Source organism: Patiria miniata, unplaced genomic scaffold (assembly GCF_015706575.1).
Source record: "Patiria miniata isolate m_02_andy unplaced genomic scaffold, ASM1570657v1 HiC_scaffold_3, whole genome shotgun sequence".
Taxonomy (NCBI): Eukaryota; Metazoa; Echinodermata; class Asteroidea; order Valvatida; family Asterinidae; genus Patiria; species Patiria miniata.
Window position 1 is genome coordinate 6,344,193 of NW_024037069.1, and position 17,883 is coordinate 6,362,075.

A 17,883-nucleotide genomic window follows, 5' to 3' on the forward strand; every position below is an offset into this window, starting at 1 on the left:
CCTTGGGGAGCGAATATCAACTGTCCACCCTCAAACCATGTTATATTGGTATACTACATGGTTGGCGGCCGTCATGGTAAATAAAATCATAGAAAAGGAACAGAAACTCAAGTAATAACGCTAAGTTTGCTTATAATAACACAATCTCCATAGTTTCACAGGAAAAAAACACTCATTTGAAACCAATATGTAGTGAAATTAATATGTATTGCACTGAGTTGCTTTACGCGTAATTTCAAGGGCTTATTTTTTTATTGAATTTTCTGGTTCCGGTTCTCTAAACAGAACCAATTCTGGAACCGCCCAACAGGTAGTCGATTAATATTGTATTTTACAACCCAAAGAGCAGGCATGCAACTGGGAATTTAGAAAAAAACAAGGAAACTCCGAACCACATAAGACTTTGTACAGTATTTTTCAATTTGTAACGGTATTCATGAGAAGTAAAAAAAAACCAAAAAACAAGGAAATCAGCGGATCCGAGGAAAAATTCCATGCCTGAAAGAGAAAATGTCCTTTTGAAATATCCAAGTCTCACTGGATTAACAGCTGCGACATTTGAAAACTGGGCAGTTTTTCAAAGCATGAACATTACATTTACAACAATACTCACAGTCATTTAGCAAAGTACATGTACTTATTTATTGGGGTTTTCATAATTAATGTACATGTAATCAATGAGCAGAAAAACAACTGCAATCAGCAATGGAAGACCTAGACAAAATTGTAAAGAAACATTTTCTTTCTGTTCAGAAATAAAAAAAATCCTTCAATATTGATAGTCATTTAAATTGACTCAATAAATAATTGCTTAAAATCGGACAAGAATTATTAACGAGAAGATAACCACAATAAACATATAAAAGCTGTACATTAGTGTTGTGCAAACCCGACCTGAAACCTACTTTGGGTCAGGTCGGGTCGGGTCAGTTTGTCCATTTCAGTCGGGTCGGTTTTGGTTTTCCATCTGCGATTTTCGGTTTGGGTCAGGTCGGTTAAGCCATTTTGGAAAAACCAGAAATAAATCGAAAATAACCCCAAAAAGTGTAGAAATTCACACGGTGTACTATTTATTGTAGAGTCACTGTGCCCGGTACGACCAAATGGTTTGCGGTCTATCACGCACGATCTATATAACATGTAGGCCCACCAGTAGGTCCCGTTGTGAGTACCGCACGGGATGATTCAGTTACTGAGAGATGACGATTTTCACGCAACACGGCTAAGTTCAGGCACAAAAAGCAGCCACAGTTGCCCAAGCCAGATATTCTGGGGGTTTTTTGTCGGATCGGTTTGGTTTTGGGTCGGTTTTCCTTGAACTTTTGTCAGGTCGGGTCAGATTCGGTTTATATCAATAATGTTTCGGGTCGGTTTGGCCTGGTCAACCCAACCCGATGCACAACGCTACTGTACATCAATTACATGGTTATTTTCTTTTCAATTCACAAAGATGTGTGGGACCCTCAATCTTTGTTTCCAAAATTCATATTTTTCTTGAAGCATCCTTTCCGCTCTTTGTGAGTTATCATTAATATAATTAATGCCCCTCTCTTAACCCTGCGAGCTGCGAAGCAAAAAAACTGACGCCGAGTTCCCAAGGTGCTCACGCGTGAGGCAGTTTTGATTTCGGTGTCAAATACCATTCTGTGTACACAATCCTTTCTCTAATGGTCTAAATAGGTTCCCCAGCTGTCACTGGGCCAGGATGATTGATGACAATGTTTTGAGGGCACCTCAACTAGGCGGTAAAACACAAAGAGCTTTTGTTGTGCACAAGTTAATGTGCTGTTTTTGTGCACAAGTGAATGGGCTTTGGCTGGAGGCCCAACTTTCCCAGGGGCGGCTGACCCCCCAAGTGAACTCCTACAAGAAAAGCGACCATACCATCTCAAACCACAAGGAACACATGTAGTTTCAAGGGAATTGGGCGATAGCTTCATAAAAAAAGTTAAGAACCAAAAAAAGTGCCTAGCGCGTGAGCCCCTTCACAGCTCGTAGGGTTAAATGTTAAAGTGGTTCAAAAACACCTGATCTTTCTACCCGAAGAGATATGCATCAAATTGAAGGTTAAAATGAAGTAGTGGATCAGAGCAGCCGCAAGGATGCAATCCGGCCTGGAAGCCATGGCCTCAATACACAGCAAGAAGATGAGGTAGAGAGCCAGCAAGGAAACACACGGGCTGATCAGGATCTGCTGGGGATGCTTGGTACAGAGTTTCCTACGTATTAACGGTGAAACACACTGCTTGATAATTTGTGAAGAGCACAAAGGATTGCTTGAAACAAGTTTCTGTATACCAACAATATGTTATTATATTATCCCTGAAACTTAAAATGATTTACGCAAACTGCAACATTAAATGATGCGGTGCAAAGTATTTAGACTAATGCCTTGATAAATTGACTGCTCTAATTAGATAAACATTCAAATTAAGCAATCTTATTTGCTATAGAGGTACGTAGTACAGCCACAACAGAGACAGCACAGCCCAGCTTGCTGCTGAGGTCCAAGAAAAGGCCGTCTTGTATCCTGTCCGATGAGTGGGCACAACGTCACGAAATCAATATTCCTTTGCAACCGCTTTTGAGAAAACCAGTTCCTGACTTACAATAATTTCCATTGATAAGAGATGGCACTGTTAATAGATTATTTGAATTGACCAAGAAAGAAATATGTACTTTTTTGTGCTTACCACAATAACAGCAAAGCTGGTTAGATGGTCGCACAGACACCTGATGACGCCATCGGGTAGCGATTCATGCCTGCATCCCTGTGTGGACCAATCGCCACGCCCATCATTCACAGTGAAATTCCAGAACACGCACTCGGCACTACCGACCGTCTCATTCTTACTCTGCTCACCTGGAAAACAAAAAGAAAGATTTTCCTCCGTAAAAAGATCATTCAAAATGGTTTTGTCAATTTTTATGCATGCCTCAAAGAGTTTAAGAATTGAATAAACAAAAAAATGAGGTTTATTCTACAAAAGTTGATGTATGGCGACATTAACACAATGTAGAGATATAAACAATAATGTCAGTGATAATCAGAAGTTTTGGCATATTTTCAATGAATTTCTATTGCGCAGTGTTTTTGGAGAGAATGTTGCAACCTGACGCCACTTCAGCGGTTGTGTACACAGTTTATGGAGAGTCAAGAAAAAAAAATTGGAAATGTTTCTCAGTCCCAGATTCATGTCTTATCATAATTTTTGCAATGACTGACCTTCATTGAGATGATATATGAAGAAAAAAGCAGCGTCAGGTTGCAACATTCTTTCCGTGTTTTTCCCTTAATGTTGAAGATAATCGGTGCATTCTAATTAAGAAGTAGGTTTTCGGAACAATTGTTTAAATCTTAATAATCAATAATGATTTGGATGCGTACTAATTACATGTGGATGCATTTTCCAAGCAGTTAAGACGACAGCAATGTCACCAACAATGGTGTAGCCTATTTTTAACATACATGTAAAAACCAGAATCCACCATGGACCTCAGTTGTTGTGTATCTACATTTAATAAGATGCATTCACAGGTGTTTTTACACACGAGCTTCTCTCCAGCTTGGACCTAATATCTGGCTTCAAGTGTGAAACCCATAATCTCCAAATATTGACTTCATACTATAGTATTCAAGGTTTCTAATGTAGAACATGACCCACATTGAGCCCAAGTTTACCAAGTCATAAGGTGTCTGGTATAGTTGGAGACGAAGTCGAAGTTTCGACGAGCTCCTTATAAGGGCTGAAGACACTGATAACAGGCATCATAGCAGCAATGATGCGGCTACCCAACATGCCCCTGAATCCGTCCTCACGCCTACCTGCATAATTCAGTGTGGGAGACGAAACAGCCTGCTGTACGTTCTGATACAGGAAGATACTAGCTGGAACCTGATCGCCAGCGCCTGTTTGATGAGACAAAGAAAAGCTGTCTATAAAAAACCCACTGTCACGATCATTTGGCTCCTTATCACTGATCGTTCGTTTGCACAAGGTTATTGGTTGATTGGTTTTACTGAACCAGTTCAAATTCAATATTCTTGCTGTTGCAGCGTAGGGACGGGCGAGTAAATCCATTCATTGGTGTAACCGGGTAATCCTACAGCTCTGCCCGGTCCACTAGCGACCGTCAGTGAGTCAATATGTCTGTCAGTCAGTGTGATGTGTGCGAGGGTGACTACAGCCTGGACCTTTTGGGACCATGGCAAAGGTGCTTGGTTACCTCCAGGGATAAGTCCCAGGATTTTAGGAGGCAGAAAAATTGATGTTTCTGCTTTAACTGTGGATCCTCTTGGGTGCTGAACACTGAAATCCAATTCTCGTTTAAGTCGTCATCCGTTTGAGAGTCGGGCGTGTGGATGCGAAGCTGAGATCGCTGGAGAGAGAGAGACCTCGGGGGTAACGAGACTGCAGTTTATGGCCCCAAAGAGCTGCCTTGCGTTGATAAACATCGTCGGTCTCATCAAAGGTGGCTTCCTCATCGATTTGTAGGATGTTGTTAACAATCACAAAGAAGCCTGCATTGACCTACAATGTACCAAACACAAATATATTTTCGAAACACCTTTGAAGTTCCTTGAACACCTCTCAATTTCCTTGACCATTTTCCTTTCAGTAAGAGATGTCATGAAGTCTCGTTAGTGGCAATCATGCATGTAAGCTTCTTTTCTGTTTTATATTTCAAATGTGTGCAGCTGCTAACAAGCAAGATTTATTGACCAGGCATCATTAAAGTGTGTCATAATGATAATTTAAAGGAAATGTACAACATTTGCTTTTGCTGCAATTTTCCGACATAAATGGATTTGGAGGATTAGTATGTTTAATAACAAATATTGTTAAACTGACTTGTTTCAATTTTTGGGCTTGTAGATGCTGGAAAAACCAAGAAAACCAACTACGTTCTTGTAGTCTAGTTCCCTGACCCCACTTAAGATGAAACAGAGCAGTCTACTTCACTCTACTTACCTGTAGAGCAATACTACTTATGCATATTCCCCCTACCGGCAGGTATTTTCCGCTGAGAGTTATATACAATAGCGCCCTCTGGCGCCCTACCCATAATACCCCGCGGCATGCGTGCCTCGTGAGCGTCCTCTTTTCTCTTAGCGGCAGGTCGGGTAGGACATGCGTGAAATAGCTCGCTGTTTGCCTCGTCATTTACTACCCTTTTTTGCGTTTAAGAGAAGTATTTAATAAAAGAGTTAGTAATCATTAGTTTGTAGAGTTTCATCATCTTCTTGGTTTCATTTATTTCATAAATATGAAGTGTTTGGGGAGGGCCGATCTGTCACTAACCGGAAGGGATAGTTCTCCCACGGGACGGACCGAGTTCTCAAGGGACTCTGCCGTTAACGCTCCGACGTTACCGCGGCAGCAGTCTCTCGTCCGGCACCCTCAACCACAGTCGGCTGGGGGAGTTGGCAGTTCCGCCGATCAGTTAAGGGGACCTCGGTCACCTTCTCCGGTCAACTCGGACGGAACACCCAAACTAAAGGCACACTCCGGCAAGGTTCCCCTAAAACATATCTCCTGTGCCGGAGCAAAGCCCAAGAAGGGCCGTCAGGGCAAGCGTGGCTCGGCAACGAGCGCCGCTTTGGGAACCTAGCCCTCCCCCGATCACGGGGCAGCCCGAGGGGACTAGCCGTCACACTTCGGTGGGCTCTAGTCACCCGTGCCCTCCCGACACAGTGCCGAACACCACTGGTTGTCAGGATGGGCTATTGCACGGGCTACCGGTCCGTCCAGCGCTCAGCCCACGGGGCCTGAGGCGCTGTCGGCCGGGTGCATTATGAGCGATACGGAGCCGGTCGCCCCGGGGGATCCCGGGCCGACGGCCCCCGTGCTAGCTCGCTCAGAGGGACTACTCTCGTCATCGGATTTTTTCCGTTGTTCGGGGGTCCCGGTGCCCCAGGTGTCTTCCGATTTTTCCTCGGACACACCTCGGGGCCGTTCTTCTAAAAAGAAGAATAAGAAGAAGAAGGCTGACGACTCCTCTGACCGGTCCCGCCGGGGCAAACGCTCCCGGGGGGAGGACGCGGTTTCTAGAGTAGATTTCCTGCTGGCTTTTCAGTCAATTTCCGATACGCTATCGGCTATGTCGGCAGGCCGCCGGGCGGGCCCTATTGGGGGCCCCCCTGCAGCGGTGGACTACGGCCCACAGCCATCGGTCGTTGGGCCTGCATCACAGTCTTCAGTCACCGGTCACGCTTGTGTGGCCCGGGAACAGAGGGACATACCGCACACAATTAGTCGTGCTCCGGCGTCCCCGCCTGCGGTGAGGGCTTCACAGTCGTCGTGCGTTGGTCATGGTTGGGTGGCCCAAGCACAGCGGGACATATCGCACGTGGTTGACCGTACACCGGAGGCCCGGCCTGCAGCGAGCGTCTCGCATGCATCGGCCGTGGGCCACAGTTGGGTGGATCAGAGGCCGCGGGACCTACCGCGTACGCTGGGATCCCCGCCTGTATTGAGTATTCATCCATCTATGCAGTTTGACTCGGAGGAAGTTGTCCAGCCACTACCGCGTGGTTCGGTACAACTCGCCCCTCCAGACGGCGTTCGTTCACCGGAGTCAACTCGGCCCTCACAATCGGCTGAGTCATCCGATGACGACGAGGAACCAGACCGTTTACAGCGGCTGTCTATCTCTGATACGGAGCTCCGTTTAGTACAGAGGGATATGATAAGAGTACTTCATTTACCCTCTGCTGATGAGCCCCCTCCGCCCGATCATAAATCTTTCAAGCGAAGGATGGGCTCCGCATCTAGCAGCGATAAGATATTCCCCGTACTTCCTTTAGATCAAGTATGCGTGGAACGTATCGACAGCATCATGTCAACTGATAAATGGCAGCCGTTTCTCAGTCGGGAACGGGATTATATTCGTTTCCCGGCTGAAGATCATGTGAAGTTCTTCACTCCGCCTGGCATCCCCGACACCGCAAAAGATAAACTTGCTGCCGATGAGAGTGGTTCGTCTTCCAAGCGGCCCTTTGTGGACAAAACATGGGGTAAACTTGAAGATGTTTTGAAGAAGATGGACGCAGCTTCACGCTTCTGTTTGAAATCAGCGTCTTTCTTACTTCTTCTCACGGAATATTTGGCCGTGGGCTATGAAGAGGATTCGCCGATTCCAGCAGATATGCTGACTGCGGCCCTTCATTGCCTCGACCATGGTCTACGCTCAGTGCTTGATCAATTTAACGCGTGTCGACCCTATCAACGTCCACCCGCCGGGGTAACGTGCTCGATGCACTTTTCCTCCCGTCGCAGGGTGCTCGCAAAAGACTTGAAGATCTCCCCTTGACAGGCCCGGATCTATTTGCCGGTAAATTCGAAGATCAGATGCGAGATGAGGCCAAACGTCTGAAGGCTATGGAGAAAATCAACTTCAAGAAGCCTCCAGCACCGGCGCCCAAACAACAGCGGGGTAAGGGCAAAACATTTGTCATTCCCCGCCGCAAACCTCTGAAATCTGGTCGCGGTGGTTTTCGTGGCCGCACGGACAATACTTCCGGTGCGCGCGCCACGCAGGCCCGCACGTTCTCTGGACAACAACGGCTCCAATCCGGTCGTGGTTTCCAGGCACTGGCCACCCGCTATCCCGGGGGCTGGCGCAAGTGACTTAGTAGACTCGTGGCGGCCTCCCGCCGTCGGACCCGTGGGAGGCCGTCTCTGAGACTTTGCGGGGTCCTGGGGTTTAATTACGTCCGACCGGTGGGTGCTAGACACGATCGGGTGCGGCTACGCACTCGAGTTCTCGAGCACCCCCCCGTCAGACATGATCGTTCGACCGACGGTAGTTCCGTCCGATCCTACCAAACGTCTCTCCCTCGAAGGGGAGATCAGTTCCCTCCTCGGGAAACGGGCAATTCGCCCGCTCCCTCCGGGGGAGACACGGTCGGGCTTCATGTCGACCTTCTTCCTGGTACCCAAGAAGGAGGCCGGCATGTGGCGCCCGATTTTAAATCTAAAACCCCTCAACAAATTTATTCGGCCAAGACGTTTTCGCATGGATACGCTCAACATCATACTCCAATCGATTCGTACTCCTGCGTGGGGAGCCAGTCTAGATCTGAAAGATGCGTATCTACACATTCCTGTCAGACCAGACCACTGGAAGTTTCTTCGTTTTCAGTACGAGAACGTCCAGTACGAGTTCATGGTTCTTCCGTTTGGTCTAGCCACCTCACCCCGGGTCTTCACGTGTGTGGTGAAGACAATCGGGGCCGCATTAAGAAAACAAGGTGTGATGATCTTCATGTATCTGGACGATTGGATCATTATTGCTCAATCTCAGACGGCCGCATCGGCGGCACTCAATCTGACTTGGCGTCTAGCGGCCGATCTCGGGTTTATTATCAACGCCGAGAAATCCCATCCACATCCATCCCAATTCCCAATCTTTCTGGGAGCGTCGCTCGATCTCCAGAAGGGATTGGTTCGTCCTACGGAGGAACGAATTGTAAATCTCCAACAGTGTGTGTCTCTGTTTCTCCCGACGACCATGGCCCCAGCGCAAGCCTGGCTAAGGTTGCTCGGTCTTATGGCCAGTATGGTAGATGTGGTGAACTTTTGCAGACTAAGGATGCGTCCCATCCAATTACATCTGCTGTCCTTCTATCGGCCCAGTCGTCACCAAATACGTCATCTGGTGCCGACCACACCTTGGCTAATACCGCACCTCCGTTGGTGGCTCGACAATGCCAATCTCACGGAGGGGCGCGCGTTTCACAATCCCAAGCCGTCAGTGACCATCACGACAGACACGTCACTATTTGGCTGGGGGGCCACCCTCCACCCGCGCCAAGTAGCGGGTCGGTGGGGGCCCGAAGAGTGCTCGAAGCACATAAATGTGCTGGAGATGTTGGCAGTCATCAATGCTCTCCAACGTTTTCAAGCATCAGTGACAAACCAGGTAGTCAACATTCGATGCGACAATGCCACAGTAGTGGCCTACATCAATCGACAAGGAGGCACGCGATCCGCCCAACTATGCGCGCTCACGTAGAATCTCTTCCATTGGTGTATGAGCCACAGAGTATCACTCGTGGCAACTCATCTCCCAGGCGAGGAGAACGTCACAGCCGACGCTCTCTCCAGGGGGTGAGTCGTTCCGACGGAATGGACACTGCGTCCGCAGGTTGTCCAGTCACTCTTCCTACTGATCGATCGACCTCATGTCGACCTGTTCGCCTCTCGGAAAAACCACCAGTTACCGGTATACTGCGCAAGACACAACGACCCTTGCGCTTGGCAGACAGATGCGCTGGCGATACGGTGGGACAGGCTTCTGGCATATGCCTTTCCCCCGTTCTCCCTCATACCTTGAGTACTGGCCAAAGTGGAACAGGAGGACTGCAAGATCCTCCTCATAGCTCCTTTTTGGCCACGCCAGCCGTGGTTCCCGAGACTCACCAAGCTCTTGGTTCACCGCCCGGTGATTCTTCCGCAGAGGGCGGACATACTGTTCCAGCCCAGCTCGGGTTTTCTTCACCCGGCCCCGGAGGATCTCCACCTGACGTGCTGGGTATTATCACGCAATCCCTCCGCACGGCGGGCCTTTCTGAACGAGCTGCGGCCATTGCAGCCTGCAGCCGACGGGAATCTACCAGGAAAGTTTACAACAGTAGATTACACCATTTTTACAAATGGTGTAGAGCCAGGTCTCTGCGTCCCTCCGATACTTCTATAGGAGAGGTTGCAGACTTCCTGGTAGGCCTCTTTGAAAGTGATCTTGCTACAGCCACAGTTAAAAATTATCGGTCGGCTATAGCAGCTATTCATGGAGGATTCTCTGACGGTTCCTCGGTGTCAGATAATCAGAGTCTTAGCCAACTTGTCAAGGGGATGTTTGTGTCACGCCCCCCGACACGTAGGCTATTACCATCATGGGATCTCTTTGCCGTTTTATCAACCTTATCGAGACCCCCATTTGAACCAATGGGCAGCTCAACCTTGTTGCAGCTGTCGGTTAAAGTGTCATTTCTGTTAGCAGTGGCTACGTCTAGACGACGTAGCGAACTGCATTCGCTTACGGTGGAGACAGGCCATATCCGGTGGGAACCAGGGGGTGTACGCCTGGTTCCTAAAACAGGTTTTCTGACTAAAAATCAGTCGGAATCATTTTCACCTCCTGATATTTTTGTGCCGGACATAAAATCTTTTTCGTCTGTCTCTCGTGACAAGCTTTGGTGTCCGGTCAGGGCCCTGAAATGGTACGTTGATAGAACTAAACCGCTCCGAAGCAGCCATTCACAGCTGTTTATTACAACGACTCCACCATACCGACCGGCCTCGCGTGATACGATTTCTCACTGGTTGGTTACGGCCATCAAATCAGCAATAGACTCTCCAACGACAGATTCCGTTGGGTCAGTCCATGCACATGAGGTCAGGGCGACTTCTTCCTGGGCCTTTTTTAAGGGTGTTTCTGTTAAAGATATTACACAGGCAGCGTGTTGGAAAACCCCCAACACCTTCACAGAGTGCTATTTGAAGGATGTCCTCCAGACAGAAGGCAGAGCCGGGAGAGTGGTGCTGAAGGCGGCGAGCCGAGCATCATCAGGTCCACAGGATCCTCTCCTACCTGGGACTTCCCTAGAATAGGTGAGTATCCACATCCTGACTATTTGCATTCATACATCTCATTGTGTTGAATATAAATGTATAGCTAAACACTCTTGTAAACAAGGTCATTGATCTTTGACAAATTACCTTTTTTGTATCAGTTTCCTTGTGCATGGGATTGGTTTGAAGTGCCGTAGAACTTGCTTTCAGAAGTGTCATGTACTTACGGTACTCTTCTTTGCAGGGTTCAACTGTATTATATCATAATACTTACATTATGAGGCGTCCCCCCTTACAAGGGCTGACGTCCCGGTTAACATGTGAGGGTAATTAATATCCTTTACATGTAGATTTATTGGTTCTTTCCCCTGTCCGCCTTTGGACGGAACAGTGGGAGCCATCTGGGGTTACATTTTCATGTTTCGTGCCCCTGTGAGTAAGCAATAGCATCTCGCATGACCCACCTCCTTGACGGTGCTAGTCTATGCATAAGTAGTATTGCTCTACAGGTAAGTAGAGTGAAGTAGACTCCCCCCCCCCCCCCCCACAGAAGTGTGGTTGGGGTCTACGAACGAATACTTACCTGTAGAGCATCCCTCCCCCCTACCCCACTCTTCTCGATGCCTTGGGTACTTTGTTGTATTCCGACTTAGCGCTCGAGAAAAGAGGACGCTCACGAGGCACGCATGCCGCGGGGTTTTATGGGTAGGGCGCCAGAGGGCGCTATTGTATATAACTCTTAGTGGAAAATACCTGCCGGTAGGGGGAATATGCATAAGTAGTATTGCTCTACAGGTAAGTATTCGTTCGTAGACCCCAACCACACTTCTGTGGGGGGGGGGGGAATTTATAGACTTTGGGGAATTGTAAGATCAGAGAACCAGTCTAGCAGGCTTACCCCTTCACAGGTGTATAATCCATTGCAAAGAAAATGCGAAATAACTAAATATGAAAATGTAGAAGCAGTTGGAAAAATACAACTTTTCTTGAAAATGTGAGCACACCAGGAGCCACGATTTTACAGGATGTTTTTGACTTTCATTGCCTAACAATCCAGTAAGGTATTTCGTGATAATTTGATCATTTTGTTTTTTGATGTTTGCAAATGTTGTATCTTCTCTTTAAGCTCAATACAAATTTCATACAAACAAACCAATAACATAAAACAAAAAAAGACAGCCCAAAGATGGCTGGCTTACTTAATAAACGAGTTTTGCATGTTTTGACAAGCAGACACTACTGACTTACCTCAGATATCGTGGTGTAACAAGCTGCCACGTTTTCCAGGATTTTATCTACTGAAGATATTGCCATTGGTTGGATTGTGCTGGCGTTTGACGTCACAAGTGCTACTTCCTCGACCACGTCTTCAGCAGTTTTCGGCGTCACTGGCATCTGTTGGTTCACAATTAGTGAATTTTTTGGGTACATGCAATATTGCTTGTGACTGGTTCTCAGTTAATTTTTGCTTAGCACAAAATTTTGCTAAGCAATATTTGCAACTCCGCAGCTCCATGGGATCTAAGCCCAATTTCATGGTTCTGTTAACCACAAAATTCTGAGCTTATGATCACCATTCTGTGCTGACAGCCCTAGCAGAAAAAAAATATGCGCTAATCCTGTAAGCACAGAATCTTTAGTTACGGGATGTATGCATGCGGAGAAGCCCAGATTCCTCCCTAAACCGTGAAATACACTATACTGTAAACACAGCACTTTCTGTTACAGTAAGCAGGGATTTTTTCCGCTAACGGTAAGCAGAGCCATAAAATTGGGCCCTGGTCTCACCTTAATGGGCGAGTGGCTGGCATTGAGGATCCTCCATGCGTCCACGGCGTGTCTCTGTTTGGACCTACTGCCTTGCTCCTGCTTGTTGATGGAGCTGTCAACGCAGCGCTAGTTGAAGGACCGACTTCTGGATCAGACCCCACCCCGTCATTGCTACCATCAGAAGCATTCCGTCCCGCAGCAGGAATCTGTCTATGGGCTGCGGTTGAGGAGATTGCGGCGACCGTGGACGCAGGTCTGGGAATGGCAGATGAAGCAGCAGTGTTTTGTCTTGCTGCTTTTGTCATCTGACTTTTTTTGCTTGGCTGGTATCACCTGCAAAGAAAATGGAAATTGGAAAGCAGTGGTCAAAAACCTGGACCAATCACCAACCTAGTCAAGGAAAAGTTGTTTTTATTGTTTTGGGGTCTTCTTTGATGAAAGGGGGATTGAGACCCAGGAACAAAATCATTGTCTCTGAATCTTCTTCTTCATATGTCTCAAAAGTAAAGGAGTTTAATCTTTCATATGAACATCAAACCACGGCAAATTTTATTACAGCAGCATTAGAAGGTTTTCGTGAGGTGAGCCTTTACCCTAAAAATATGGTTCATTTTCAAGTCAAGTTTACTACCGAATGTGTCATATGTATTTAACAACACTGAAACCCTTAAAAAAAAAACCTATCAATTCCTTCAAAATGTACAAAGAGATAATGGGGGCCTCTGAAAGACGGGGTTTAGTAAATTTTAGTTAATTTTATACTGGGCTTAATGTCCCTTGAAACTTCAATAAAAAATAAATGTGCCAATTCAGTTCCTGCAGAATTGAATATTTTGGAAGATTCAGGATTGTCCTCAAAAAAATATCTCATATACTCATTGTCTCTCTACAAAACAAATACACAGTAAACTAACAGTTCAAGACCTTTACAAGAAGGTTTTCAAAAGCTTAACATATTACATGCTTCAAGAGCCAATCATAGTACTTACCCCGACAGAAAACTGAATGAACTCCTCTGGAAAAGCTCCCATGAGGAAGACGATAATCCTACTTGGGGGCGGGGTATCGTTGGCAGCTGTCACAAGTCAATCACAAGTCCATGATAAGTCTATCACAAGTCCATCACAAGTCTGTCATAAGTCTGTCACTATGGCCATCACAAGTCAATCACAAGTCTATCACAAGTCCATCACAAGTCTGTCACAAGTCTGTCACAAGTCCACAAGTCTGTCAAAAGTCATCCAGTCTCAAGTCAAGTCACAAGCTATTCAAATGAATTTGTAGCTGCAAGGATAAGTTTTGTAAAAATGTACAAAACCTGTGTCATCCAAATAGAAACTCTATGTCTTCTGAAAAATAAGTTGGAACCTACCTCAATGTACTTAAAATTGAAGGAGGATCCCTGTGGTAGCTGCAGTCGTCCAGTGAAAAGTAATCAGAGATCTCTTCTCTGTGAAGACTGCAACAAGTTTTGGCACCAGAAATGCATCCCTGAAATGTCAATCACCCAGTACAATGAGTTAATATCTAGCACTGTGGACTGGTTCTGCCCATACTGTGTGTACATGTACAAGCTGCCATTTTCATCATGCTCTGACACTTCATTCCATGAGGAGTTTGGCAGCGATCATGAGCTCAATTCTACAGTGGAACCTGATAATAACTTGAACAACTATCCTTTGGACTTCCCTGCATCTTCAAAGACTTACAGGAATTCCATCTCCGGTCTACTTCTCAACGCTCGTAGTATCTGTAGTAAGCAACAGGACATGCAGTCATTTCTGGAGCTTCATCCTGTGGACATTGTCTGCATCACAGAGACATGGCTGTCAGCAAATAATGTTCTTAACATACCTGGATATTCCACTATCCGACGTGACCGGAATAACCGAAGTGGTGGCATCATGGCAATAGTGAAGGATTCGTTGCTTCCGGCTCATCTTGACCACCTTAGCCCCACTGACATTGAGGTAACTTTCTTATCACTGACCCTAAGACACTCAAAATGGCTTGTTGGAATTGTGTACCGTCCCCCAAACTCAGATGTAACATTTTTCGATAAACTTCAAGATGTCTGTGACAACCTCCAATCAGATCTTCGTAACTTTGAAGGAATGATACTGCTAGGCGACTTCAATATACATTTGTAAACTGGTGTACAGAATCTTCCTCACTGACGAATTTGCAAGGAGTAATCAACTCGATAGGCCTCATTCAACTGGTTGATGAAGTGACCCGCCCATCAAATAATTCTTCATTGTCTGGGACTATCATCGATCTTATTTTCACAAACCGGCAGGAGAAATTCCGTTCAGTAGAAACAGTAGCAAATCCAGTCAGCAGCGATCACCACGCAGTGTTTTTCTCATTTCTTGCAAACAGAACTCCCCCTGAACCCAAAATCCTCCGCTCATTTATGCAATACAAGAAAGCCGACTTCTCACATTTGGAGACACTTTTACATCTTGCGCCATGGACTGCATTCATGAAGGACAGTGATCCTACGGAGTCATGGGAGGGGTTCATGGACATACTGGATGCAGCAATTCGAGAAAGCATCCCCAGGAAGACATGCAATCGTCGCATGTCCCCATGGATAACACCTGCACTGAAACGCCTCATCAAACAGAAACAAAAGCTCTTCGTCAAGGCCAAATCGAACGGTGACAGCAGTGACTGGAGCAGGTATAAACTTATCCGTAATGAAGTGAAAAACAAAACTAAGAAGGAGTACTGGAAATACATCAATGACTTGTTTGCTCTACCGGACAACAAACGTAGCTTTTGGAGCTTTGTTAAGGACCAAAGGAAATCCAAATGCCCACCTGCGTTCAGGACAGCCGAGACACAGCTCCACAAGCCTGCCGATATTTGTCATGCATTCAACAAGTTCTTCACCTCTGTCCATACTCCAACAGGGGTTCCTGCAGAGACCCCACCATCTTGTGACTTCCCAATTCCAGAGATTCACCCCACAACAGTGAACCTTGGCTGGCTTGTTAAGTCGCTGTCCAACTTAAATCCTCATAAAGCACCAGGTCACGACGCTATACCACCAAGGATTTTAAAAGCGACTGCATCATCAATTGCTCCGCCTCTGATGCGATTGATGAACTCATCCCTAACTACTGGCGTTGTCCCAGCAGATTGGAAACTCTCACAAATAACTCCGGTTTTCAAGTCTGGCAGTCGTACCGATATCAAGAATTACCGTCCAGTAGCGTTGACATCAATCATCTGCAAGTTGTTGGAGAGGGCTGTCACTGACAACATCAACGACCATGTAACATCACTCTGCCTCGGCAACCCCCAGCAACATGGTTTCACTGCCTCCAAATCATGTGTCACCCAGCTTGCAAACACAATCCATGATTGGGCAACTATCTTGGATAAACCGCACCCTCCTCGACTCGATGTAATTTTCCTCGATTTCAGTAAGGCTTTTGATGTTATGCCTCACCATATGGTACTTAACAAACTTGCCAGCAACTTCAATATTCGTGGATCGACATGGACCTGGATAAAGTCCTTTCTAATAGGTCGTCAACAACGAGTTGCGTATCGGGGATGCTTCTCCGAGTGGGCACCAGTTACTTCAGGTGTTCCTCAGGGCAGTGTTCTTGGCCCCCTCCTGTTTAATTTGTTTATTAATGACATTTCTCATGACTTATCCACAAACTGTGCACTCTTTGCGGATGATACACTCCTCTATCAGCCAATCCACTCACCCCAAGATGAACTCGCCCTCCAGTCGGACCTGACTGCACTTGAACAATGGAGCAATCTCAATGGTATGCAGCTGAATATCAAGAAAACCAAGGTCATGCACATATCCAGATCCCGGAAACCAGCAGTTCTTCCAAGTTACATTCTTCATGGTCAATCGCTCAATGTTACACCCACATTCAAATATCTTGGGGTAATCATCAACGACTCACTGAACTGGAACGATCACGTCGATGCCACTGTCTCAAAGGCCAATAAGACATTAGGCTTTATCTGGCATATTGCGGGTGGTGCTTCGACCAAGGCTTTGACATCCCTCTATCGTTCACTTGTTTTGCCCGTACTGGAATACGGGTTGCCAGCTTGGTCCCCATACACAGCATCCAATGCAGCCAAACTTGAGAGAGTGCAGAGAAGGGCAAGTAGAATGTGCCTCAAACAGCCCAAAGGTGCAATGTCATATGAAGACAGATTGCATGCTTTGAATTGGATGACTCTAGATTCACGTAGACAGAAGCACATAGTTTCCTTCACAGTTAAAGTCCTGTTTAACTTAGTTGACTGCCAATCAGGGAAGGCCAACACAGTAGTGAACACTCGTCACCAGGATTGTCTCACATTTAGTCACCACTATGCTAGAACTCAAACCCTGAAAAAGACACCTAGTCATGTCTTCCCCCGAATCTGGAGTAGTTTGCCATCGCATGTAAGGGACTCTCTATTAATTGATTCATTCACACTGTTTAACACCCGATTATCCGCCCATTATTACGAGTGTTAAAACCTTGAGCTGGAAATAGGCCCCCACCCCCAAGTGTTTAACTCTTTTGATCTACTTTAATCTTTTTAAACTGCCATCATTCTTTTATTTCATTGTTATTTTATTAGCTGTTCCCAATTTCAATTGGGAACAGCTCTTGTTTTCGTTAAAGTTTTTTTTTTTTTTTTTCTTTTTTTTTTTTTTTTTTTTTCCACTTTTCCCATAGGTTTTGTACACGTTTTTATTCTACAAGCCACTTTGGCAATTATTTCAAATCCGATCAACTTTAAACTCAGCATAGTTATTAACCATCATCTGAGGATGTATGCCGAAACTTTTCGTCATGCTGACGTCATCACGTGATTTATTATAGAATTTTGAATATTTAATTTTTCCCATAGACTTTGTACACAGAAATTAAAAAAAAAATGTCAATTTTCAGAGGGCATTTTTGACTCTTTGCCAGTTATTCATTTACACCAATCTTTGTCCAAGCAAAGACCCTAATTCAAACAACATTGTGTAATGATGACGTCATGATGACGTCATCCGTTGTTTATTTATAGGCAATTAAATTGTGACAATTTTAATATTTAAAAATGCATAAGAAATCAACCGTACGCGTCCGCAGCATTCTGTTGCCGGCAAGTGGTAGAATAGGTTAAGGTCTTTATTTTATTCAGTGTGCGTGAAATCACGTGACCTTTGCTTCCGGTCGAAAAAGGCCAAAACCGGAAGTGGCTTATTATTTAAAAGTGGTAATAGATATGAACTTGCTTTCAACGGTGTTAGTCTCTTGACTGATAGTATTCTTCAAATCATCTACCGATGACGTCATGCAATCTTCGAGCGCCCTCTAGCGACAGGTTGAAAATTTTCAAAAATGTATTTTGAATAGATGTCTGTGGCGAAGTTTGTCGGAATCCCCTAAATATTGGTGTATATGATGACCTTGACCCACTTAAGACGTGTGCAAAGTTTTAGGCGTATGACGTCATCAGACCGGAAGTTATAATGAAAAGACCTTTTTTCCTTAGAAAATTCCTGAAA

General features: G+C 45.8%; 1 long non-coding RNA gene across 1 annotated transcript; it reads right to left on the bottom strand.

The window, feature by feature from the left end:
- Positions 1 to 416: 416 nt before the first annotated feature.
- Positions 417 to 4,774, bottom strand: LOC119738165. Its single transcript, XR_005272432.1, has 3 exons — positions 3,827 to 4,774; positions 2,694 to 2,863; positions 417 to 2,219 (listed from the first exon to the last, which is right to left on the bottom strand). It is a non-coding gene; the product is annotated as an uncharacterized LOC119738165 (long non-coding RNA).
- Positions 4,775 to 17,883: the final 13,109 nt, after the last annotated feature.